Source organism: Macaca nemestrina, chromosome 18 (assembly GCF_043159975.1).
Source record: "Macaca nemestrina isolate mMacNem1 chromosome 18, mMacNem.hap1, whole genome shotgun sequence".
In the NCBI taxonomy this organism is placed as follows: Eukaryota; Metazoa; Chordata; class Mammalia; order Primates; family Cercopithecidae; genus Macaca; species Macaca nemestrina.
Window position 1 is genome coordinate 30,205,007 of NC_092142.1, and position 26,873 is coordinate 30,231,879.

Below are 26,873 nucleotides of genomic sequence, written 5' to 3' on the forward strand. Positions count from 1 at the left end.
AATCCATCTTGAATTAATTTTCATATAAGGAGTAAGGAAAGGATCCAGTTTCAGCTTTCTACTTATGGCTAGCCAATTTTCCCAGCACCATTTATTAAATAGGGAATCCTTTCCCCATTTCTTGTTTCTCTCAGGTTTCTCAAAGATCAGATGGCTGTAGATGTGTGGTATTATTTCTGAGGACTCTGTTCTGTTCCATTGGTCTATATCTCTGTTTTGGTACCAGTACCATGCTGTTTTGGTTACTGTAGCCTTGTAGTATAGTTTGAAGTCAGGTAGCATGATGCCTCCAGCTTTGTTCTTTTGGCTTAGGATTGTCTTGGCAATGCAGGGTTTTTTTTGGTTCCATATGAACGTTAAAGCAGTTTTTTCCAGTTCTGTGAAGAAACTCATTGGTAGCTTGATGGGGAAGGCATTGAATCTATAAATTACCTTGGGCAGTATGGCCATTTTCACGATATTGATTCTTCCTATCCATGAGCATGGTATGTTCTTCCATTTGTTTGTGTCCTGTTTTATTTCACTGAGCAGTGGTTTGTAGTTCTCCTTGAAGAGGTCCTTTACATCCCTTGTAAGTTGGATTCCTAGGTATTTTATTCTCTTTGAAGCAATTGTGAATGGAAGTTCATTCCTGATTTGGCTCTCTGTTTGTCTGTTACTGGTGTATAAGAATGCTTGTGATTTTTGCACATTAATTTTGTATCCTGAGACTTTGCTGAAGTTGCTTATCAGCTTAAGGAGATTTTGGGCTGAGACAATGGGGTTTTCTAAATATACAATCATGTCATCTGCAAACAGGGACAATTTGACTTCTTCTTTTCCTAACTGAATACCCCTGATTTCTTTCTCTTGCCAGATTGCCCTAGCCAGAACTTCCAACACTATGTTGAATAGGAGTGGTGAGAGAGGGCATCCCTGTCTTGTGCCAGTTTTCAAAGGGAATTTTTCCAGTTTTTGCCCATTCAGTATGATATTGGCTGTGGGTTTGTCATAAATAGCTCTTACTATTTTGAGGTACGTTCCATCAATGCCGAATTTATTGAGCGTTTTTAGCATGAAGGGCTGTTGAATTTTGTCAAGAGCCTTTTCTGCATCTATTGAGATAATCATGTGGTTGTTGTCTTTGGTTCTGTTTATATGCTGGATTATGTTTATTGATTTGCGAATGTTGAACCAGCCTTGCATCCCAGGGATGAAGCCCACTTGATCACGGTGGATAAGCTTTTTGATGTGTTGCTGAATCCGGTTTGCCAGTATTTTATTGAGGATTTTTGCATCGATGTTCATCAGGGATATTGGTCTAAAATTCTTTTTTTGTTGTGTCTCTGCCAGGCTTTGGTATCAGGATGATGTTGGCCTCATAAAATGAGTTAGGGAGGATTCCCTCTTTTTCTATTGATTGCAATAGTTTCAGAAGGAATGGTACCAACTCCTCCTTGTACCTCTGGTAGAATTCAGCTGTGAATCCATCTGGTCCTGGACTTTTTTTGGTTGGTAGGCTATTAATTATTGCCTCAATTTCAGAGCCTGCTATTGGTCTATTCAGGGATTCAACTTCTTCCTGGTTTAGTCTTGGAAGAGTGTAAGTGTCCAGGAAATTATCCATTTCTTCTAGATTTTCCAGTTTATTTGCGTAGAGGTGTTTATGGTATTCTCTGATGGTAGTTTGTATTTCTGTGGGGTCAGTGGTGATATCCCCTTTATCATTTTTAATTGCGTCGATTTGATTCTTCTCTCTTTTCTTCTTTATTAGTCTTGCTAGTGGTCTGTCAATTTTGTTGATCATTTCAAAAAACCAACTCCTGGATTCATTGATTTTTTGGAGGGTTTTTTGTGTCTCTATCTCCTTCAGTTCTGCTCTGATCTTAGTTATTTCTTGCCTTCTGCTAGCTTTCGAATGTGTTTGCTCTTGCTTCTCTAGTTCTTTTAATTGCGATGTTAGAGTGTCAATTTTAGATCTTTCCTGCTTTCTCTTGTGGGCATTTAGTGCTATAAATTTCCCTCTACACACTGCTTTAAATGTGTCCCAGAGATTCTGGTATGTTGTATCTTTGTTCTCATTGGTTTCAAAGAACATCTTGATTTCTGCCTTCATTTCGTTATGTACCCAGTAGTCATTCAGGAGCAGGTTGTTCAGTTTCCATGTAGTTGAGCGGTTTTGATTGAGTTTCTTAGTCCTGAGTTCTAGTTTGATTGCACTGTGGTCTGAGAGACAGTTTGTTATAATTTCTGTTCTTGTACATTTGCTGAGGAGTGCTTTACTTCCAATTACGTGGTCGATTTTGGAGTAAGTACGATGTGGTGCTGAGAAGAATGTATATTCTGTTGATTTGGGATGGAGAGTTCTATAGATGTCTATTAGGTCTGCTTGCTGCAGAGATGAGTTCAATTCCTGGATATCCTTGTTAACTTCTGTCTCGTTGATCTGTGTAATGTTGACAGTGGAGTGTTGAAGTCTCCCATTATTATTGTATGGGAGTCTAAGTCTCTTTGTAAGTCTCTAAGGACTTGCTTATGAATCTGGGTGCTCCTGTATTGGGTGCATATATATTTAGGATAGTGAGCTCTTCCTGTTGAATTGATCCCTTTACCATTATGTAATGGCCTTCTTTGTCTCTTTTGATCTTTGATGGATTAAAGTCTGTTTTATCAGAGACTAGTATTGCAACCCCTGCTTTTTTTTGTTCTCCATTTGCTTGGTAAATCTTCCTCCATCCCTTTATTTTGAGCCTATGTATGTCTCTGCGTGTGAGATGGGTCTCCTGAATACAGCAGACTGATGGGTCTTGACTCTTTATCCAGTTTGCCAGTCTGTGTCTTTTAATTGGAGCATTTAGTCCATTTACATTTAAGGTTAAGATTGTTATGTGTGAACTTGATCCTGCCATTATGATATTAACTTGTTATTTTGCTCGTTAGTTGATGCAGTTTCTTTCTAGCCTCGATGGTCTTTACATTTTGGCATGTTTTTGCAATGGCTGGTACTGGTTGTTCCTTTCCATGTTTAGTGCTTCCTTCAGGATCTCTTGTAAGGCAGGCCTGGTGGTGACAAAATCTCTAAGCATTTGCTTATCTGTAAAGGATTTTATTTCTCCTTCACTTATGAAACTTAGTTTGGCTGGATATGAAATTCTGGGTTGAAAATTCTTTTCTTTAAGAATGTTGAATATTGGCCTCCACTCTCTTCTGGCTTGGAGAGTTTCTGCCGAGAGATCTGCTGTTAGTCTGATGGGCTTCCCTTTGTGGGTAACCCGACCTTTCTCTCTGGCTGCCCTTCAGATTTTTTTCCTTCATTTCAACTTTGGTGAATCTGGCAATTATGTGTCTTGGAGTTGCTCTTCTCGAGGAGTATCTTTGTGGCGTCCTCTGTATTTCCTGGATTTGAATGTTGGCCTGCCCTACTAGGTTGGGGAAGTTCTCCTGGATGATATCCTGAAGAGTGTTTTCCAACTTGGTTCCATTTTCCCCCTCACTTTCAGGCACCCCAATCAGACGTAGATTTGGTCTTTTTACATAATCCCATACTTCTTGCAGGCTTTGTTCATTTCTTTTTCTTCTTTTTTCTTTTGGTTTCTCTTCTCGCTTCGTTTCATTCATTTGATCCTCAATCGCAGATACTCTTTCTTCCAGTTGATCGAGTCGGTTACTGAAGCTTGTGCATTTGTCACATATTTCTCGTGTCATGGTTTTCATCTCTTTCGTTTCGTTTATGACCTTCTCTGCATTAATTACTCTAGCCATCAATTCTTCCACTTTTTTTTCAAGATTTTTAGTTTCTTTGTGCTGGGTACGTAATTCCTCCTTTAGCTCTGAGAAGTTTGATGGACTGAAGCCTTCTTCTCTCATCTTGTCAAAGTCATTCTCCATCCAGCTTTGATCCATTGCTGGCGATGAGCTGCGCTCCTTTGCCAGGGGAGATGCGCTCTTATTTTTGGAGTTTCCAGCTTTTCTGCCCTGCTTTTCCCCCATCTTTGTGGTTTTATCTGCCTCTGGTCTTTGATGATGGTGATGTACTGATGGGGTTTTGGTGTAGGTGTCCTTCCTGTTTGATAGTTTTCCTTCTAACAGTCAGGACCCTCAGCTGTAGGTCTGTTGGAGATTGCTTGAGGTCCACTCCAGACCCTGTTTGCCTGGGTATCAGCAGCAGAGGCTGCAGAAGATAGAATATTTCTGAACAGTGAGTGTACCTGTCTGATTCTTGCTTTGGAAGCTTCCTCTCAGGGGTGTACTCCACCCTGCGAGGTGTGGGGTGTCAGACTGCCCCTAGTGGGGGATGTCTCTCAGTTAGGCTACTCAGGGGTCAGGGACCCACTTGAGCAGGGAGTCTGTCCCTTCTCAGATCTCAACCTCCATGTTAGGAGATCCACTGCTCTCTTCAAAGCTGTCAGACAGAGTCGTTTGCGTCTGCAGAGGTTTCTGCTGCTTTTGTTATTGTTTACTGTGCCCTGTCCCTAGAGGTGGAGTCTACAGAGACAGGCAGGTTTCCTTGAGCTGCTCTGAGCTCCACCCAGTTCGAGCTTCCCAACAGCTTTGTTTACCTACCTAAGCCTCAGCAATGGCGGGCGCCCCTCCCCCAGCCTCGCTGCTGCCTTGCCGGTAGATCACAGACTGCTGTGCTAGCAATGAGGGAGGCTCCGTGGGCTTGGGACCCTCCCGGCCGGGTGTGGGATATGATCTCCTGGTGTGCCTGTTTGCTTAAAGTGCAGTATTGGGGTGGGAGTTACCCGATTTTCCAGGTGTTGTGTGACTCAGTTCCCCTGGCTAGAAAAAGGGATTCCCTTCCGCCTTGCGCTTCCCAGGTGAGGCGATGCCTCCCCTTCTTCAGCTCTCGCTGGTCTGGCTGCAGCAGCTAACCAGCACCGATCGTCCGGCACTCCCCAGTGACATGAACCCAGTACCTCAATTGAAAATGCAGAAATCACCGGTCTTCTGTGTCGCTCGCGCTGGGAGTTGGAGACTGGAGCTGTTCCTATTCGGCCATCTTGCTCCGCCCCCTGGAAAAAGCTTTTAAACATATGAATGTGATTGTGCCTCTTGCTTAAAACCCTCCAATGACTTCTCACCACCTGGGGAATGAAATCACAGTCATTTACATATCTCATCGGATCTCTGCAACTTCACATCCTCCCTTTGTATTCTACACCCCCCTGTCCTCTGCTACTGGTCTCTGGTTCCTCAAACTCACCCTGTTCACTCTCATTTCAGGGCCAATGCTCAATAGAATTGCCTGCCTGGAATTTTCTTCCTCCGTATCTTTGCATGTCATTCCCTCTATTGCTAGGTTACTGGGATCACAATGTAAACGTTATGTCCTGACAGAGGCTGCTGTGAGCTGAATCGAGTGCTCCCCAAAATTCATATGTTGACACCTTAACCCCCAGCACCTAAGGATGTGACTATATTTAGAGATAGTGTCATCACAGAGGTAATTACGTTAAAACGAGGTCTTTGGGAGCAGAGGTTGGGGAGTCGGGAGATGGTCAAATTATACAAAATTTCAGTTAGACAGGAGGAATAAGTGCAAGAGATCTATTACACTTGGTGAGTACATTAATTTATTCTATTCTTGAACATTACTAAGAAAGTAGATTTTGAGTGTTTTCACAACAACAACAACAACAACAACAAAATGATGGGTATGTGAGGTAACTCATACACCAATGGTAACATCTCTCTGCCGGTAGCTGAGAAAATCCCCAACATCCCCTAGTCCTGTTTTCCAGTTAAGATCCACAGGAACTATGTGGGCAGATTTACATAGTTCACTTCTGCCAGCAGCCAAGGAATACTTGATATTCTTTTCATTTGAAGCCTCTGAGAGACGGAGTCAGCCTCCACATAAAGGTGTCCCTTGAAGTTTTTGACACATAGTCTCCCTGACACTACTATTTACACTGATTTGAAAGTCATTGATGAGCTTGCTACAAAGTTCCTGTAAAACTTAATCCTGACACATCAAGGGCTTGGGACTTCCCAACTTGATATTCCAATTTTGAAGTGAGTAAATTTGAGTTCTCCAAGACATCAGAATGCCACATAGAATATAACATATTCCAAAAGAAAATTGAACTGCCACAGGAACATCTTAGCTGTATTATAAAAATTAGGTTCTTTGGTGAAAATTTTATACTCCTTGATATGGTTTGGTTGTGTTTCCACCCTAATCTCATCTTGAGTTTTAGCTCCCATAATTGCCAAGTTTTGTGGGAGGGGCCCAATGGAGATAATTGAATCATGGGGACACATTTCCCTAAAGTGTTCTGGTGGTAAAAAATAAGTCTCATGAGATCTGTTGGTTTTATAAGGAGAAACTATTTTTACTTTACTCTCATTCTCTCTTCTCTTGTCTGCCACCATGTGAGACATGCACTTTACCTTCTGCTATAATTGTGAGGCCTCCCCAGCATGTAAAACTGTAGGTCCACTAAACCTCTTTCTTTCGTAAATTGCCCAGTCTCAGGTATGTCTTTATTAGCAGGATGAAAATGAACTAATACATCCCACTCCACTGTTTGAAGCAAAACTCCTGGCTCTACGGGTTCTTCAATTTACTGAATGTTTCCTAGATGCCTGCCTCTAATTCCCTGATGAGTCAAGAAAGCTGCCACCTTAAGGTGCTCACTGGGCGGCTGTGGATGTCTAACCTCAGCATGAGCTACACAGAACCTGAAGCCAGGCTGGTTGCTCCTCTTAATGGTAAGAGCTCAGGGTTTTGGGTCATTGGCCATGTTCTAACTGTTTAATTGAAACTAAAGGCTATTTGGCAAAGGACAACCTTTACTTAGCTTCAAATCAGAAATAATTTTAGCAGCTGGTCTGTCAGGTAATTCATTTTGGAGTCCATGGAAAGAGTCGTTTCTCTGAAAATACCACAGTTTAGCCAGAAATCAAGCTGAATCCATGTGTAATGCAGAGGTCATCACTGCATGCCAGACCTGTGCTTCTTAGAGAAAGTTGACCTAATTGTCTCATGGTTTAGAAGGCCCCAGACCATTCTGGGCATGACAACTGCATTGGTCTTTGACCCACTTCCTGAGGTATTGATCATATCTCACCTTTAGCCTAATAGTCAGCTGACTCCAGCCACACCACGTGTCCCTTGAGGATCATTCATGTAACCTTTAGGGTTTTGAGGCCACTTGCATTTTAATCACGTTGTAGCTTTTATCATTATATCTGTCAGCATGGCAAACTGATTTTAATTCCTTTTTTTCTCTGGGTCCACACATGTTGGCTAGGTAATTTGTTGAATGAATGTGACTTTCCCCTCAGCACCCAAAAATCTTTTCTTGACTGCCTCCAAGATGAAGAGAATGTCACTGAGGTCTATAGGCATCCATTTTCAGACATTGAGATTTCTCACTGACCATTTCTGGACAAGATGTATCTTTCATTTACTTAACTGCCACCCCAGGCAAATCTGGTTTTTACATTCTCTAAATGACAGTCCAGCCCAAAGAGGGGTTGTGGTGCTCAACTGAGTTATAGTGAACTTTTATATAGAGGTTTTTTGTGTCTATATAATCTCACTCTACTAGGAAAAAAAAAAAAAAAGAAATGACTAGAAGACAGTACGGGTGACTAGACTAGAGAAAATGACTACTTAAAGTTGTAGGTACTGGAATAGGACACAAAAATTCTGTGGATATAGAGGGAGGACAGAAACCCAAAACCTAAAAGTGAACAAATCAGACCCCAGAAACTACAGAAATTTAGGGTCATTAATAACTTCTTGTCTTTCTGAACTATCCCTAGTGAGGCCCAGAGAAGAGTTTGGGAATCCTGTTGGGCCAGGCGGAGGAGTAGTATCAGTAAGACCAAATGGTAGAAAAGCACCTGTGGGTTCAGCTTCTCCTGGGAATTCCATCTCTCTGTGATGCAGGCGTGGATTCCCAGTGAACATCCTGCACTCTCAGTGTCCAGCTGCTTGAGGCCACAGTTGCTTCTGATGATCGAGGACAACTGCTTTTTCCTGAGGAGACTTACCACCCCATGGTTGAGGTAAGCTGGATTCTATAGAGCATTGATTCCATTTTCTCATTCCTCTGTGAGCTGTTGTTCTTTATTTTGTTTTTCTTCTAAAGATGAAATTACATTTGTCAATATTTGTGTAAAAAGATATATAAGTCTGGCAACTAGACCCTTCGGGGCAGCCCTCAGCGGAAATTTTTTTCTTTTCTCAGTTTTATTCAATTATTGGCACAGAGAGATGCCCTGATATGTGGTCTCTCAGGAGTAATTAGAACATTGTACTTCTAGAGAAGCTGGTGGGACAGGGCAGGGCTTCAAGTGAGCATCCAAGCTTCTGTCCAAATCTGCCAGTCTATCTGTGTGTGGGAGGTGGATTCAGGAAAGACCCTAGAGCTTTGGAAAAGATCGTTAATAGAAAACAAAATCCCTGTAAATGAGAGTACTAGGGAACATGTTCATCAGTCACCTTCAGGGAGTCAGATGCTCAGGTCTGGGCCTGTGTGGGAGAGCACAGAGCAGTGCATGCTTGGGAAAGCGTCTGATCATGTGTGAATGGTGAGGTTCTGCCTCAAGGAGAAGTCCTGTATCTGACAGAACATGATGCTTCTGGGCGTGTGTGATTCAGTGCCCTTCCTCAGTGGAGAAGCACTGAGTGAATAATTGTTTTAGATCAAGCATATGGAAGCCAACTTTATTTTGAATTTCTTAAAGACAGAAACAGAAACCATTTTTACACACTTTCAAATTGAGTAAGAGTGTCAGAAACTTCAGTAAAATAGTCACGGGAGGAATCTCTCTGGTCTTACTCATCCCCAGGAACCACAAAAATCCGGATACAACCTGTAAGAATTCACCTTTAAAAACTTGATTTTTTCACCATACAGATTTATCTTTCATTTGACCTACATTTTATTGCAGGTTATAATTAGCACATTAGTTTTTACCTTTGTGATAAAACAACAGATTCCTAAACTCAAAGCATTAATGATGCCAACCCAACTGTAGTTTGTATTGCCAATTAACTTTTTGCTATGGCCTGAATTTGTGTCTACTTGTAAAAACTTATTTGTAAAGATGTAATCCCTAATATGCTAGTTTTTTGGAGCTTTTTGGGAAGCGACTCACTCAGGAGGGCTTCATCTTCATACATGTAATTAACACTCTGTAATAGAGGTTGAAGGGAGCACACTTCTTCCAGCTGCCATGTGAGCACACAGCAAGAAGCACCATTTATGAGAAACAGGACCCTCACCAGACATTGAATTTGCTGGTGTTTTGATGTTGAACGTTCCAGCCTCCAGAACAGTGATCAAACATTTCTATTGTTCATACATTACCCAGTCTAGTGTATTTTGTTTTAGCATCCTCAATAAAGGCACTTTCTTATACACTGTGGTTTATTTTTCAATTTATTGTTCCACTGAGTTATACGTGTATTTATAAATCAACATGTCTCATAGGGTGGAATAGCCATTCTATTTTTTCAGAGTTTTCTCAGCTATTCTTATTTGTGTTTTCATCTATAGGAGTTTTGCAATAAAATGCTTGCTTCCAATACCAGTTGGTATCTTTATTGGGACAAAATTAAATTTATAAATTACTTCTAAAAATTGATGATTGAGTAATATTGAGATATTCTACCTCAGAACGTGATGTGGTTTTCCATTTGTTTATGCTGATTTTCTTAGATTTCAAGGACTTTTTATGGTCTTTCTCATATGCTTAACAAATGTTTGTTAGATTTATGTATAGCTAGTTTATTTTATTTTGTCCTGTTAAAAAGTAAACTGTAGCACAACACAAATCTTAAAAGTGTTCTTGGCAGGGAATGGTGGTTTATATCTGTGATTCCAGCACTTTGAGAGGCCAAGTCGAGAAGATTACTTGAACTCAGGAGTTTGAGGCCAGCCTGGGAAACATAGTAAGACCCTGTCTCTACAAAAAAGAAGAAGTTAGTCGGGTATGGTGGTGCATGCCTGTCGTTGCAGCTACTCATGGGGCTAAGGTCGGAGGATGGCTTTTGCTCAGGATGTAAACCTGCACAGAGTTTTGATTCTGTGTACACCTTCCACATGAGCAACAGAGCAAGAACCTGTTTCAAAAAATTTTTCTTGAGTAAGAAGCAACTTGTAAATTGTGGAACATCAGAACAAAAGAGGTTTAGCATTTCAATGGCAAAGTGTCAGAGGTGAGATTGTATTGAAAAAAATGAAGTAGCAAATAATAAAAGTCTTTGATTTGTTGCAGTTACAGAATTGTATTTTTTGGTTTACTTTGTAGACGTATATTACTATAAGCTTCTTGGGTACTTCTGATAACTTAAGCTTAAGTTATGTTTTTTTTAATACAGGCATTCACAAAAAAGTATCTCACATTATGTTTTGCTTGTTTGCAAGTCAACAAGATGAGGTCACTGAGGATGTCTAACTGATTCTGTCCACTCGGGAACGTTTTGGTCTACCCTTTAATTTTCTTTAAAAATCATTTTGTAATTTTTATCTCCCACCCAATATGTAACTTGTCAATTACTTTTATACATATGTAAACATCCTTTATGTATCATTTCTAGGTATATTTCTAGTGAACATTGATTGTTACACAGGAATACTTAGTTTTTTTGCACCTTATTTTTTTTTATAGATATTGGATTTCTTACAAATTGAAGGCTTTTTGCAACCCTACATTGAGCGACTTTATTAACACTGTTTTTCCAATATCATGTGATTTTTTGTAGGTGTATATCTGTGTCAGCCTTTTTTGGCAATATAGTACATTTCTTATTAAGGTTTGTACCTTGTTATTATAAATATATGCTATTTCAGTCTTATTCTACGGTATGGTGTAAACATGACTTTTATATATACTGGAAAAGCAGAAAAATTGTGTGACTCACATTATTGTGATACTTATTTTATTGTGCCTGTCTAGAGCAAAAGTCCTATATCTCAAAGGTGTATCTGAATATTTTCATTGAATTGGCTCCATTTACTGGAATGATAAATCACTGTTCTTTGACCAAAACAAGAGTTGTGGGGTGTGAGGGGTCAGGGTGAAAATAAAGCAGACGTGAAGGTAAAAAGTCCTCCAACTCACACATGGAGTAAATAAAAATTCAGTGTGGATGAAATACAAAATCATCTAAAACTGAATATTCTCAAAAACATTAATGTTTGTATCATTATACATATGAAAATTATGAAGGAGAGAACAAAACAAAAAATATATTTAGGTGATGAAAGATTTCATAATCTCACTGTAAAATGCAAGATGAAAAATATAAAATGGAACAATATGTAAAATAAATTACCATATTTATATTACATTTAATATCCTACAATACAGTATGATCAACTGAATTGTATCAAATAGAAGAAAGTTTAAATTTAGAAAATTTAAAATGAGGCAAATATGAGTCAGGTGAAGGATAAATAAGATCAATTGTATTTAACATATCTTGACTTCAATTTTATGTAAAAATATTATTAGTAAACACCTTTTGTGGTGATTTCACCATAATTTTATTAAACTGTAAAAATATGTTGACATTTTCTCATGAAGAGTACTATTAAATGTTTGTGGATATTAGTGTTCCATGGGTTCAGTGTGGGAGAGTGAGAGGCTACAAACTTTTTTGAATTAAAAGAGAAGAACATAATTTTATATTTTTTTGCTACAATTTAAAATATGCAAAGGCATATGAATAATTACATCTTAATGTTTGTCTGATTATATAGATATGCCTGACTGTCATGAGACATCCAAGACATCAAATGTCTAACAGGAAATATGTAATTTGTGTATAATCTTAGCCCTCTACAAAATGCAAGGTTCACTATTTTGAGTACATTGTTCAAGTTCCTTTCTTACGACTGCTCAGGTTCTGTCATTTATTGACACTGTGCATCTAAAATTGTCACTGCTGGTCTTCTGGAAGAATCTGAGAAATAGCAGCTTCTTGCTCTCGTTCCAAGAGTGTGTTCTCTGCTGAATAGGGTGAGGGTGCACCCAGCCGAAGCCTCATCTGATCCACTGATGGGCTCAGTTATCTCCTGCCCAGGCAAGGGGTGGGCTTCTCTATCCAGAGCTGAATCCTTAAGGCCAGTCAGTGTGGCTGAAACAAGCCACTTCTTAGCAGGGAAGACATAACCTGCCTGGGTGGCCATGGCATAGAAGGTCTGCACCTGGGCACACAGAGGCCCCCAGAGCCAGGCAAGCTGAGTGAGCTTGTCCCAGATCAGCGGAGAATGGACCTGCTGCACCAATACATGGGATGGGTTTTGATAAATGGCCTTTGACTCACCTTGGAAGCTCACTAAGCTTTCCAAAGTGATGACTATTGAACTCCAGGGGCCCGAGACTAGTGCCTCTTGCTGCGCCCAGTGCAAGCCATGAAAGGACCTCTACGGTGGGCATCACAGGTCTCTTGGATTCCACTGCTTTGCAAAACTGTAGAGGACTTTAGTTTCTTTTTCAACATCAAGCTGCACTATTTTCCTATACAGTTCCCTGCAGAGAAAGCATGTGAGCGAGATACTCTCAAGAACGGTGCCCACAGACCCTCATTTCCACAACCTTCCATGCACCTTCAGGTGAATCTCATTTGTCTCTTCTTCTCCTTCCTGACCACTTTAATGAAGTGAAGCTTAACCCCTTCTGAGTCCCCAAATATCCTCTGAGTGCCAGGAGCTCCAAAATTATCTCAGTCACTAAGAAGCCTTCCTACTGCACAATCCCTGTATAAAAGTCTTCTGCTTGGTTGCCCCTTAGGGGGAAAAAAAGCAAGATTCTACCTGCTCTGTCTTGGCAGCTGTCTTTGGAGCTGATTTTCCTTTACTTGGAGTTTTCTTCATGAGACCTCTACTCTGGTTCTATTGATAAAATAAGAGTTTGAGTAAGTACCTCCAATCAAACACCCTAGAAGGCTTAGTTTATCCTGGACACACAGAAACTGAAGTTGCAACAAAACTCATCTCTCCTCTGTTCTCCAGAGTCCATAATCAATAAGGCCCTGGCTGCCAAAGAGCTCCCAGTTTCCTTGCCAGGGGAGACTGTGTTGCAGCACTGTCTCTTTTTACCTTGAAAGAGTCAAATTTTACCCGATCTAGCAGTGCTGCTTCTGGCTTTGAGCTTAGTTTCCTCAGAATTCTTTTCATTTGGATTAGACTTTGATCCTAGTGCAACATGGAGTTTAGGTGACTCACCTCTCCCAGGCACAGAGTCCCATAGTCTGTCCCTGACAAATATTTGTGGATCAGCCTTTCAAGTGAAGCTCTTCTGCCAGTGTCATGAGTGAACACATTTCTCAAAGTCTCCTTAGAGATCTGAGTCATTTCCCAATCCCAATTTCAAAATAAAACCCTATCAAAGACACATAGCTCAGTATCCCTGATTCCAACCCTCCTTGGAGACTTCATAGCAACAGCCCAGGGCCTTACCTGCCTTTACATGTACTTCTCACTGGAATGGGAAGAGGGGGTCTTGCCTTTTTCTTTGAATGGTTTCTTCTCACCTGAGCCCCTTTCTGTAAAGGAAATCTGTTTGAAGAAAGGTTGGTCAATGGGGCATTCGATGGAGGAGCAGTGGGGATCAGAGTTTTCATTTCCTTTTCCTGTGTTCTAACTCAAGTGAAAGGTGCTCTCTCTCACCTCCAGATTCAGAGTGTGAGTTATTCTGCTGGACACACGTTTTATATGGCCCTCAGTTGGGCGTGGATTACTCTTATTGGCTAAGTTTTCTCTTCTTGGCTCTCATTAGGGCCTCAATAAGAAAAGTTTCTTGCTATAGTTTTACTAGGGACCTAGACACAGTTAATAGGAGACATTTTCTGGGTCTTGTCATAGTGTCAAAAACAAAAACAAAAAAACAGAGCCAGGGGCACAGGAATCAGAAGATAAGGGAATCATTTTATAATAATTTCTGTCCCAATTCCTACCTGGAATAATTTATGATACTGCTTATTATTCAAGATGCAGAATTAAACATACCTGTAGGAAGTAGAAAAGTTTCCTCTTCAAAATTTCCCTTTTTATTAAAGAATAATTCATAAGTGTTAGAAATAACAGTTTCTTTTAAAGACTAACTTCCTTCAAGCCTCCTTGATTTGTGCTAATAACTCTTCATTATGCCCTATCCTATGTAGCTGTTAGGTATAAGGGAATGAGCACATTGCATGTCCTTGTACCTTAACCAAGATATTTGTTTTAGACATCACAGCTCACAGCCTATGCCCCTTCCCTATTTTGAAATGTTACTTTTCTAAGTTTTTTGCAAACAACTTCCTCTTTTCCTTTGTTCTCCCTTGCCCTTACCTATTCAGGAAAGTTTTAAGTTATTAGCCAGTCAGGTTTAGCTTAGATTGTTGGGTCCAGCTCCAGCCAATGGAGACAGGACACAGTCGCAGGGACAAGCTGTGTAAAGGATAATAATTGCTGTTCTCCTTTGTTTGAGTGTGCTCTCACCATTGTTCCATCTGCGAGGAGCACTCTTTCTGCAAAGAGTAAAATTGCCTTGCTGAGAAAAATTTTTGTCTGAATGCTGATTTTTCCTTGTGGTACTGAGGAACAAGCATTCTGTTTCTGAATAAACATTTTATGTATAACAATACCTATATTGAAATGTGTTATACATTTTGCAAAGAAAGGGCATTATACATCGTGTTTAAATAGTGTACATAGATATTATAATTTCTCAAATGCTTAGAAATGTCAAATTAAAATTATGGTTGATTGTATTACATACATACATATATGATAAAATAAAAATGTGGAGAAAAAGTACATACCAAATAAAATGGCCCATTCTACCTTAACATGGGAAAAGATAATTAGATCAAATACAATAGAATCAATTTGATTAGATTAGAGCTAACGGTAATTTAGTCTGCTTATGATTCTTGAAGTAGCAAAAACTCTAAGTAGAGAGAGAAACTTCTCCTGTTTCTCACCTTTCCTCAGTCATCCTGGGAGCTTTACTCTGTTCTATAGAATTTATTCAGTCTCATTAGTGAAAATGGACTTGGTCCCAAACAGGTAACCCCACTGACCACAAGAAAAACAGCCTAGATCCTGAGCATTCAGCTCCTGTCTTCACACAACAGACACCATCTGAGTCCCATCAAAGCCTGGTTGTTTCCCAACATCCACCATCGAGACACATTCCAGAGCAGCTTCTCAAAATTGCCTAAACGAGATGGGACAAGATATGGTGGAGCTCCAGGCTCAGGACAGCTGCCTCATCCCTTCCTACTGAGAAGTCTGTATCTGCTGGTTAGGGCTCCCAAACTATAGAAGGCTTAGTGTATGTCTCACCAAGTGTCCCCCAAAAGGACCTTCTTGTTTTTCCCTCTTCTAAGAAAAGCATGCAGGAATGATGAGACCTTCTGTGTTAGGGAGTACTTGCCCTCTGCTCTCCAATTACTTGGTTGATTGATGAACGGATGCCTGAGGAGGGGAAAGATTCAGGGAAGAGCCTGTGCTGAGTGAGTCTGTGTTTTCCCAGGTGTACTGTCTGTGCAAATAGTGGACCCTTAAAAATTGTCCAGTAGTAGACAGAGAGTGCCTAATAAAATTGTCTGAATTTAAATAGGATTTAAATGAAACTTATAATATCATTATATATTGATATCATATCATCGTATAAAATTTATTTGACATATAAACCATTTTGATATGTTATAATATCATAAAGCAGTCATGCACACAAGAGCAGATAATATTCTTAGGTTCTATTAAGTTTATATGTTACGGTTGTTACAATATTTAACTCAATTTTCTTATAAAATTACCTAACAAAATTTTATGTTTTATCATAATACATATGAATTATGACATCACAATGTATTATGATGTCACAATACATATGCATTATGATGTCAGAATATATTGGGATTTCACAATGCACACAAATATGATGTCATAATGTATTGTGATGTCACAATATATGAATTATGATGCCATAATATATGGTGATATCACAATGCATATAAATTAAGATGTCATAATATATTGTGATGTTATTATGCATATATTATGATGTCTTGATATACTGTGACATCATAATGGTCATGAATTATGATATAATATATTATGATGTCATAATATGTACAAATTATACTATCATAATATATCATGATGTCATAATATCGTATTATGACAAAATTTTGTCAGGTAATTTTATAAGAAAATTCAGTGAAATTTTGTAACAATATTAACTTATAAAGAAGCTTACAGTCATGGTGAAAGATGAAATAGGAACAGGCACACATGGTAGAAGTGGGAACAGGAAAGATGGGGGAGAGATACGCCTCACTTTTAAACCACTAGAACTTGTGAGTACTTCTTAATGACAAGGGCAGCACAGAGCCCTGAGGAATCCATCCCCATGAATCAACCATCTCCCACCAGGCTCACCTTGTAACTTTAGTAATTAAAATTCAATATGAGATTTGGAGGAGACATCTAAACTATATCATATGACCATTAGAAAAACAGATGAAACAGATTCACACTTTCTACTGTCCAGATACTTTCATTCCAGAGCAAATGGCTAAATAATTGAATTCAACATTCTGTGGTCAGAAGAGACAAGGGAGGTGTACAGGGGACTTTGGCTACATTTGTTCCACTTCCCTTATGTTGTTGTTGTGAGTTCTGATGTTATCACCTGAAGGGCTCTTCATGGACAGAAGAATCATTGCTATTGTTGTGATTATTCCCATTTCTTTAACCTTAGTAAAATAAATTTTTTAGTTTATTGTATAATATTCCTAAAAAACTCTAAGAGGTTTGGTTAAATTTCTTGTTATTGTGTGTTATAAAAAGTGACAGGCAAATGGCTAAATAGATTGAAATAGTACATGCTAAATATACATTTTATTAACTCATGTGTACATGTATTCCAAATGCAGACTTACTCAAACATTGATGCCTTCTCTAGCCTCTGTAAACTTTACAGAGCCAGCTGAGAATAACATGTTTCTGAATGGTGATTGGTGGTTTCCACTTTGGGCGAAAAGTATTTATGTTGTGGTAAGCATGTTGGGTGTCAGGAGCTCTGTGTGCTGTGCCTACTTTCTCTAGCTAGTACCACTACAATGGATGTACTGGAAGAAACATCAGCATTAAGAGGAGACTTTTGAAAGAGGTCAATTCATGGACCCCTTCCAAACCTGCAGAATCACATTACTAAGAGAGAGGCCTGGAATTGGAAATGATTTATATGTACATTGAAACTTGAGAGGCAATTCTTAGCTAAGTGTTTCTCAGCCTAGGCTTCCAACCATAATCACAAGACCACTTTAAGGATAATATCATCATCAGTGCCCTCCCCATAGATTTTGTCTGTTGATCTTCATGGGCAATGCATATGATTTCAACTAGGAAGTCAAATTGTCCCTCTTTGATAATTACATAATATTACACCTAGAAAAATCTAAAGACCACCAAAAACTTCTAGATTTCATAAAAGAATTTAATAATATTTCAGGATACAAAAATCAATGTACAAAAATTAGTAACATTTTTATACACTAATGATGAACAACCTAAGAATCAAATTAAAAAGTCAACTCCTTTTACAATAGCTGGAAAAAAGGTGAAATAACTAGAATACAATTTATCATATAGGCTAAAGATATCCACAAGGAAAACTACAAAACATTGATGAAATAAATTGTACATGACACAAACGAATGAGAAAAACATCCTATGCTCATGGATTAGAAGAATTATTATCATCAAAATGACCATACTTCCCCAAACAATCTACATATTAAATGCAATTCCTATCAAAATGCCAATGTTATTTGTCATAGAATTAGAAAAATATTAAGTTCACATAGAATCACATACTAGAAGGCTTTAATAACCAAAACAGCATGGTACTGATAAAACAGATGCATAGATCAATGGAACAGAATAGAGAATCTAGAAATAAAGCCACAAACCTACACAAAACTGATCTTTTACAAAGTCAGCAAAAACATACACTTGGAAAATGACATCCTATTCAAAAAATTGCCCTGGAAAAATTATATTTCCATATGCAGAAGTACAAAATGGGACCTGTCGCTCTCACCATATACAAAAATCAAGTCAATATGAATTAAAAGACTAAAATGAAGACCTAAAATGATAAAAATTCTAGAAGAAACCCTATGATAAACTCTTCTGGACATTGGCCTGAACAAAGAATTCATGAGTAAGATCTCAAAACCAGATGAAACAATAAGAAAAATAGACAAATGGAACTTAAACTAAAAAGCTCCTGAAAAGGAGCTTTTAGTTAACATGTGAGCAGACAACTTATGGGATAAGAAAAATGTTTGTGAACTATGCATGTGACACAGAACTAATGTGCAAAATATACAAGGAAATCAAACAACTCAACAAGAAGAAAACAAGTACCCTCATTAAAAAGCAGGCAAAGTATGGGAACAGATATTTTTCAAAAAGAAGACAATGATAGCTAACAAGCTTGTAAAAATTGTTCAATGTTGCCAATGATAAAAGAAATGCCAATTAAAAACCACAATGAAATACCATTTTACACCATTCATAATGGCTAATTATTAAAAAGCAAAAAAAAAAAAAAAAAAAAAAAGAAAGAAAGAAAGAAATTGGCAAGGATACAGAGAAAAGGGAACACTTATACATTGTTTGTGGGAATGTAAATTTCTATAGCCTCTATGGAAAACAGTATGGAGATTTCTCAAAAAACTAAAAATAGAACTTATTTGATTCAGCACTCCTTCTAATGGTTATCTATCCAAAGGAAAATAATGTATTACTTAAAGAAGGTACCCATACTCATATGTTTATTGCAGCACTACTCACAAGAACAAGGATATGGAGTCAATTTACATTTATTAATCAATGATTGAATAAAGAAAAAGTGCCGTACATTTATACATTTATGGAATAGTATTCAGTCATAAAGAATAAAAACATTTCTTTTGCAGCAACATGAATGGAACTGGAGGCCATTATTGTAAGTGAAATAAATCAAAAACAGAAAATCTAATACTGCATTTTCTTACTTCCAAGTGGGAGCTCAATAATGCATACACTTGGATATAGAGACTGGAAAAATAGACACTGGAGACTCAGAAAGATGGGAGGATGGTAGAGGGGTTAAGAATGAGAAAATACCCAATTGGGACAATAAGCACCGTTCAGATGATTGTTACACCAAAAGCTCATACTTCATCACTATGCAACATGTCCACGTGATGAAGCTGCGTTTGTACCCTCTAACGTATTAATAAAGAGAAAAACAAACAAACTTCCATCAAGAGGGCAGACTGAATAGCCCTCATAATTTTCATAACTATTTAAGCAGAAAAATAATTTTAATAAAAATAATATTGTATTTTAAGGATGGTGTAAAAAGATAATTTGATGAATTAGAGTAGTTAGTAGTGAGCACATACAATATGTTAAGCAAGATTCTAAGCCATTAGATATTTGTAGACAGAATATCTGACAGTGTAAAATAAATAACACAAAGATTCATAGGCAATGACAAATTGACATATTTTCAACCATATTAGATGATATTAAAACCATTATAAAAATTTACTGTTTTGTATCATAATAAAGAATCACAAATGTTAACTTCATTAAAAAGTTTGACTAGTCATACAGATACATGGGCGGCACATTTACTAGTAAACAGAGGATATACATTATTTTCAAAGACCAAAATTATTTTATGTATTTTTATGTATTTATTTACTTTGGTAGGGGGAGCAGCTTTATTTGCTGGGGACGTAGTGTCCTCTCTCTGGGAGGTGGAGTTTTCCACTGGTCACCCCTGGCAGTGGCCCAGGAGGCACCATGCTATTTAGTGCCGGGCTCAGTTGGGGGCCGGGCCTTGGAGAAGGCGAACTGTGCAGGGAAGCAGTAGCTGTGGGATCCTCACCGCCCGCTCCACCAGGCTGCACTGGGTCTCCTGGAGCTCCTCAGACTCCCGCTGAGCCTGCGTCTCTACAGGGCAGTGACTCATCCAGCATGGAAGCTTATCCCTGGAGCCCAGTTTGACGCAGGCCAGGCATTTCTGCTTCCTCCCCTTGGGCTGGACTTTGCACTGGAGTTTCATCCATTCCTTCTTCTGGCCGTTTGTCTGCCCGAGCTTAAATTCCAGCCTCACAAATGTTCCAGCTATGAAGGGCGTGTCCACGGCGCCGTCCACACTTGTCTCCCTGAAGGCACCGGAGGGTGATTCCTCCAGGGCCACCTGCAGGCCCCAGGCGCTGGGCCCTGTGAGCTCCTCCCAGCTTAGGCCGCCAGCACCTACCCACCGGGCCAGCGGCATCCGCAGCCATCGCTTGCTTCAGCCGTCACCCCGGCCCTGCGAAGCGGCTGTGTGCTCCTCAGCTCTCCGAGCCCGCCAGGAGCTGCCTCCTCCCCTGCCCTGCCCCTGGAGGGACCATGCTCGCAGAAGGCTGGGCAGAGGCGAAGGAACCGGGAAATGTTCCTTTCTCCAAATTGACCTTGGGGTCCGCCTGGTCCTCTCCATTCCCTCCCACCCTGCCCACACTGTTCACTGGGCCCTGCAGTTTCAGCAAAGTTCCCTGCCACCTGCCTGTGCCGAGAAGCAGTCCTGTTTGTTTCCTGGCCCATTGTCTCTCCCCACTGGGTCTCCGACAGGACCCCTCTCCTCCCTACTGTCCCCAGAGCCCCTCTCTGTTTCTCCTGCTCAGCCTCCTCCCTGCTTGCTTCTCCCTCCCCATCTGGAATCTCCCTGCTCCCATGGGGTGCCCCCCATCCTGGGGCCCAGACAAAACAGATAAAATTATTTTAAATGGGAACATGTGAATTCCATTGAATTCATGACAGCAGTAATTCATCGGGTCATATTTTAAAGAATTATGAAATAATAATAGCAACTATCAATTTAAAGTGTTAACTAGGGTTAAAAATGCCCACTGTTTCACCACTACCACCACCACCACCACCAACAAAACCCTGTTATAGCTAACAAACTAGTAAAGTTGCAGGATACAAAATTAACATGAAAATCAGTTGCATTTTGATACAGTAACAGCAAAATATTCTGAAAAAGGAATAAACAACACAATTCCATTTACAGTATTATCAAACAGAATGAAATAATTCATTAAATAGAATGAGTTTAACCAAGAATATTAAAGATCTGCATACTGAAAACTATAAAATGTTGATAAAAGAAATTGAAGAATACAAAATGGGAACTATATCCTGTGTTCATGGATTCTAAAAATTAATCTTGTTAAAATATCTATACTACATGTAGTTATCTACATAGTTAAATAAATTTTTTTTATTACTATACTTTAAGTTCTAGGGTTAAATTTCTGTCAAAATTTGAATGCCATTAAAATAAATGTAGAACAAACAATTGTAAAATTAGTATGGAGGCACAAAAGAATCCAAATAGCCAAATACTGAGAAGAACAAACAGGCTGAAAGCCTCACATTTCCTGATTTCAAACTATATTACAAAGCTATAGTCATCAAAATAGTATAGTACCTACACAAAAACCAATGAAACAGAATGCAGGAGCCAGAAATAGACTCACACATATACAGTCAACTGTTACCAAAGAATTAGAAAAGAAATAGAAAATGACATCAATAAATGGTGTACAAAAAACTAGATATGTGCTCACAAAAAGTGAGCTCTTATGTCATCTCAAAAATAAGAACTGAAATCATGAATTTTCTATAAAAAAATAGGGAGAAAGCTCCTTGACACTGGTCATGGCAATGATGTTTTCCATTTGACATAAAGAACACAAGCAACTAAAGCAAAAATAAAAAAGTGGAACTATATCAAAGTAAAAAGTTTCTGCACAATAAATAAAACAATCAACAAAATGCAGAGATAGTATATTGCATGGGAGAGAATATTTGTAATCCATATGTGGGATAATATGATACTATCCAAATTATATGTCACACTAATCAATATGAAAAAAAAACCCCACAGCAGAACAAAACAAAAACCAATTTTATTATTGATTCAGCAAAATATCTAAATAGCTTTTTTTCATAGACTTAAAAATGGACAGCTGATATATAAAAGCATTCTCAACATCACCAATTATCTGAGTAATTAAAATCAAAATCACAATGAGATACCACCTTATCGTGGTGTTAGGATAGCTATTATAGAAAAGTCAAAAGATAAAAAGTGTTAGAGTGAAAAGAAAAGAGAATATTTGTACATTGTTGCTGAGCATGTCCATTGGTGCAGCCATTGTTAAAAAAAAAAGTATGGAGATTTCTTAAAATTTGTAAATTAGAAGTACCATTAATCCCAATTTGGAGTATGTAGCCAAAGGACATAAAAACAGTATAGCCAAGGGTATCTGCACTCTTTTGATACAAATAAATGGATAAACCGTGTGAGAGAGGTAATTTCAGCTGTAATAAAGAAATTATTTTATTTACAACAATATTGGTAAACCTTGAAGACATTATGCTAAGTGAAATAGAAGAAAGACAAATACTGCATGATTTCATTTGTGGAATCAAAGAAAAAGAGAGAGAATGACAAAGAAACAGAAAGAAAGAGAGAAAGAGAAAGAGAGAAAGAAAGAGAAAGAGAGAAAGAAAGAGAAAGAGAGAAAGAAAGAAAAGGAAGGAAGGAAGGAAAGAAAAGAAAAGAAAAGAAAAGAAAAAAGAAAACAAACAAAAAACAGAGAGTCGAATGTAGTTACCATGGGCTAGGAAGTGGGGAAAAATGGGAAGATATACACATCTCAAAGCACTCTATTTTACACACTAAATGTATACACTCTTCAATGTGTAAATCATAGTTCAATAAATGTGGAAAAAATTTAAGAGTAATCAGCAGGTCCTATCTAGCCACATGTAAACTTTAGTTAAAACTCTCTTGGCCAATGTTTCCGGCTCAAGCCAGGAAGGGCTTGATCACTTCTGGCCCCTTGACTTCTCCTGGGTTTCTCCTGCTGTCACTATAGCTGAGGAAGATGTAATAGTTCTCAGGAGTTTTCTGGTTTCCAGACCTTGCAGATTGGGGAGGGCCATCAGCCGTCCCCTTGCTTGTTGTCCACAGCCCCGTTTGGTTCCAGGCAACTGTGTCAGGGCGTGTCCTGGTGGGGGCCACAGGCTGCCTTTCCATACCTGCATTCCCGTGGCCTCTTGGCTCCCCAAGCATCCATTATGGCCCCAGTGCAGTCCTCCTCACATTACCAGTGAAGGGAACGTTAATGCAGAATATACCGAGGAGGAAAATGAGAAAAAAAAAATTGGCCCGTGTATTAGAGTGATTGTCATCGGATCACCTGTGTTTTATACAGGGTCACTCTTTATCATTACTGCTGTAAAACCTGCTGCAATTGGAAGAGAAAATGATCTTGAGCACGCTCTTTGAATCCCTGAAGTTGGTGTCAGTAAGTTTCATGCAGAAATTTATTTTGACCATGACTTAAAAAGTTATGTCCTTGTAGATCAAGGCAGTCAAAAGGGGACAATTGTTAATGGAAAATGGATTGTTCAACTGGAAATTAATGTGACCCTTATGTACTTGAGCATAGTCATGAAGTGAAAATTGGAGAGACTGTGTTACCCTTTTACACGCACCCTAGCAGTGATACCTGGGTTGGCTGTGAACCACAAGTTAGAGCTCACCCTTGCCTTGATAAGAAAGATGAATTATTAATCGGACCGACTCTAAGTAAGGAGAAAAAATAGTTGGAAATAAGAAAATAATTAAAGAAAATACAAGTAAAATATGTTTACAGTAACAGATTATGAAGATAAATAGACATTGAAGAATCTAAAATATAAAAATAGAGGTGGAAAACATAGTGAGCAGATTGAAAGTGAAGGAACTTTCCAAAGAGATAATTCTCCTGCATCTGTTCTTTCTGAAATTACTGAGAGCAACAGAAGTAAGATGTTGGAGAAGATGGGTTGGATAAAAGGTGAGGGCCTGGGGAAGGATGGCTGGGAATGAAAACTCTGATTCAGCTTCAGCTTCAGCGAACACGTGTAGACTTGGGGACAGGCAATCAACTGAAGATGTTCACCTTCTCCAAAACAAAAACAAACAAACTGGGAAAAAGCATGAGATAGGTTTGCTGAAAACTTCCCAGAAACTAAACCTTAAAAGAATGACCTAAGGACCATGCCTTGGGTAAAAGGGACTGTAGAGTAGTTTAATCATAGAAGAAAACTCAAGTTTCTTAAAAATAGAGTTTAGAAACTCTTATCTATTTTATTTTATTTTATTTTATTTTATTTTATTTTTTGCAGAGCTTTTATTCCCCAAAGAGTCTGTGGCACACAGGAACCGTGTCAGAGTTTACCCTTTCCTGGTTCAGAAATGTGTAATAAAGTTTGGTTTGCAGTTTGCAAAAATCGTTTTTTTAAACTAATACATAGTGACTGAATCAGGTTATGCAGTTAGTGGACTAAAGTTTACAGGGCACAGATGAGTTTATCAAACTTCATTATTTTATTTTATCTTGTCATTTATGACATCCATATAAGCAAAAATCTGTATAAGCAAAACTCATGTAACCACTAATAACTTAAATGTACATTTGTCTTTTCCTCCATATAGTCACAGTAAGATGCACAGCAAGAGAAACATCAAAAGTTTATAAAACTAAATCTGACTATATGCATCCTTTTTTATGCCCTTTAGAACCTAGATAAAAGAACCTCTTATACTTGAGATAACCTGAATAATATTATTGAAGAGCTAATAAACTAGTGACATACTGTAGAAAATTAGTGTTTTACTGTCTTCTTCTGTGAAGAATCTGTTTATTGTTACTACATATTCAGCATTTTATCTTTGGCTTGTTTCATAGCTAACAAGATATTTAGATACGAACAACTGAGTAGGGTATTGAAATAGTGTGCTGGTATTTGTAGTTTTCATAAATATTATTGCAGGCAATGGAGTTGCATCAGAGAAATCTGAGTTCTAGTACAAAAGGAATACTTAGCGAGGACTTCAAGTTTAAGATATTTATTGAAAGTGTCCTCAATTGCAATACAAACATTATAAAGGTTTTTAAAACATTCTTTTCAGTAAATTATGAATTAAACAAAAAATTTAAATGATAGCTTTTATGGAGGTAGGGAAATGCTAATGAAGTAGAATGGCAATTGAAGCCAAAAGATCTGAATTCAGGTGAACAATTTTGCCCATATTAGTTTTATGTTAAGGAAAAAAATGATTCAGACCACATACTATTTACTGCAGTAAAGTATTTCAGAAATTTGTGCATAATACATAATTAATTTTCTAAAGGTAAAAAAGGAACCACATCCTACAAATTATTACAAAACTCTCTGTTGAAGAGAGTGGCATATCAAATGAAGAAACTTGGAATTTCTTATGAGGTGAAAATCTATGACATAGAAAAATCTATGTAAAATACTTTATTCATGTATGCAAATGTTGATATTTCTGCTTTTCAGGAAAATAACGTGCTCTGAAAGCTTAATGCAGATAACTAAAATTACCGATAAGTTGCAAGAATTCACAAAATGCCTGATATAGTTGAAAGAAAAATATGGAAACTTCTCAGGACCAGAAGAAAATAAAGGTAATGATCCAAACAAGTATCAACCTAAGAGGTCAGTGCCCCATTCAGATGGATCTGATCACAAGGATGTCAGATCTATGTGGGTTGTTCAGCTTCTGACAAGGCAAATGGAATAAACATAGATAAATTGCCTGCTGGCACCTGGAGTGTGCCGTCTTCCACATGTGAGAACTAAATCATAAATTATGTTGCAGAAAAGGATATACACTACTAGCATGAAGCATTAGATAAATTATATGGCACATAAAACTCAGATATGAGGTTTATATTTAAATGTTTGCCAATATCATGAAAAAACAAGAAACCAAAATAATGTGGAAAAAAACTATGAGCTTGTCAAATCATATTTGGAAAAGAGGCAAATGGAAAGTAAAGTATTGAAAATGTAGTAAAACAATTTAATTTACGGCATACAAATTATATCATTAAAATAGACTGAGCTAATGAGAAGACTAGTAAACTGAAATGCTGGGTACAATTAATGTAGTCATATACTCTATAGGAGGCAAATTAATACAAAATACAAATATATTTATTTATACTTGAAGACCAGATGAAAAGAAATAAAAAAACATTTAATTGTTTTACTAGACTTTATAAACAAGAAGGCAATATTCAATGAATTAGTGGCTCCTAACTTTCAGAAATTAGAAACAAGGCATGAATCCCATCAAAGTTTAGAGTGTAATGAGTCAAAAAAATTAAGAAATACTTAAAAGAAATAATGGTTTTGGTTATTGTGAATACTGCTTCAATAAACATGGGAGTGCAATTATCTTTTGGACATACTGATTTTATTTCCATTTGATATATACCAAGTGGTGAGATTGCTGGATCTTATATATGGTAGTTCTATTTTTAATTTCTTGAAAAACCTCCATGCTGATTTCCCTAATGTTTGTACCAATTTACATTCTCACCAATAGTGTGTAAGTGCCCATTTACAGATGACTGAAGAAAATGTTACAGACACATACACACACACACAAATAGGAATAATGTTCAGTAATAAAACAGAATGAACTTCTGTCATTTATGTCAACGTGGATGAACCCAGAGGACATTATGTTAAGTAAAATAAGCCAGTCACAGAAAGAAAAAGAGCACATGATGTCACTCATATGTGAAATCTAAAAAAGTTGATCTCATAGAAGAAGAGAGTAGAATGGGGGTTACCAGATGCTAGGGAGAATGAAAGGATGAAGGAATGGGGAGAGGTTTGTCAAAGTTACAAAGTTACAGTTAGACAGGGAGAATAAAGTCTAATGTTCTACTATACAGGGAATGCAGCTAATAATAAAGTCCTATTTATTCTAACAACTAGAAGAGAGGA

General features: G+C 38.1%; 1 long non-coding RNA gene and 1 pseudogene across 1 annotated transcript; both read left to right on the forward strand.

The window, feature by feature from the left end:
* The first annotated feature begins 6,516 nt into the window (after nt 1–6,516).
* LOC139359746 (uncharacterized) lies at nt 6,517–25,662 on the forward strand. The gene is made up of 3 exons (XR_011616135.1): nt 6,517–6,696; nt 7,756–8,001; nt 25,413–25,662. It is a non-coding gene; the product is annotated as an uncharacterized lncRNA (long non-coding RNA).
* Nucleotides 20,132–24,087, forward strand: LOC139359950 (angiogenic factor with G patch and FHA domains 1 pseudogene; annotated as a pseudogene).
* Nucleotides 25,663–26,873: the final 1,211 nt, after the last annotated feature.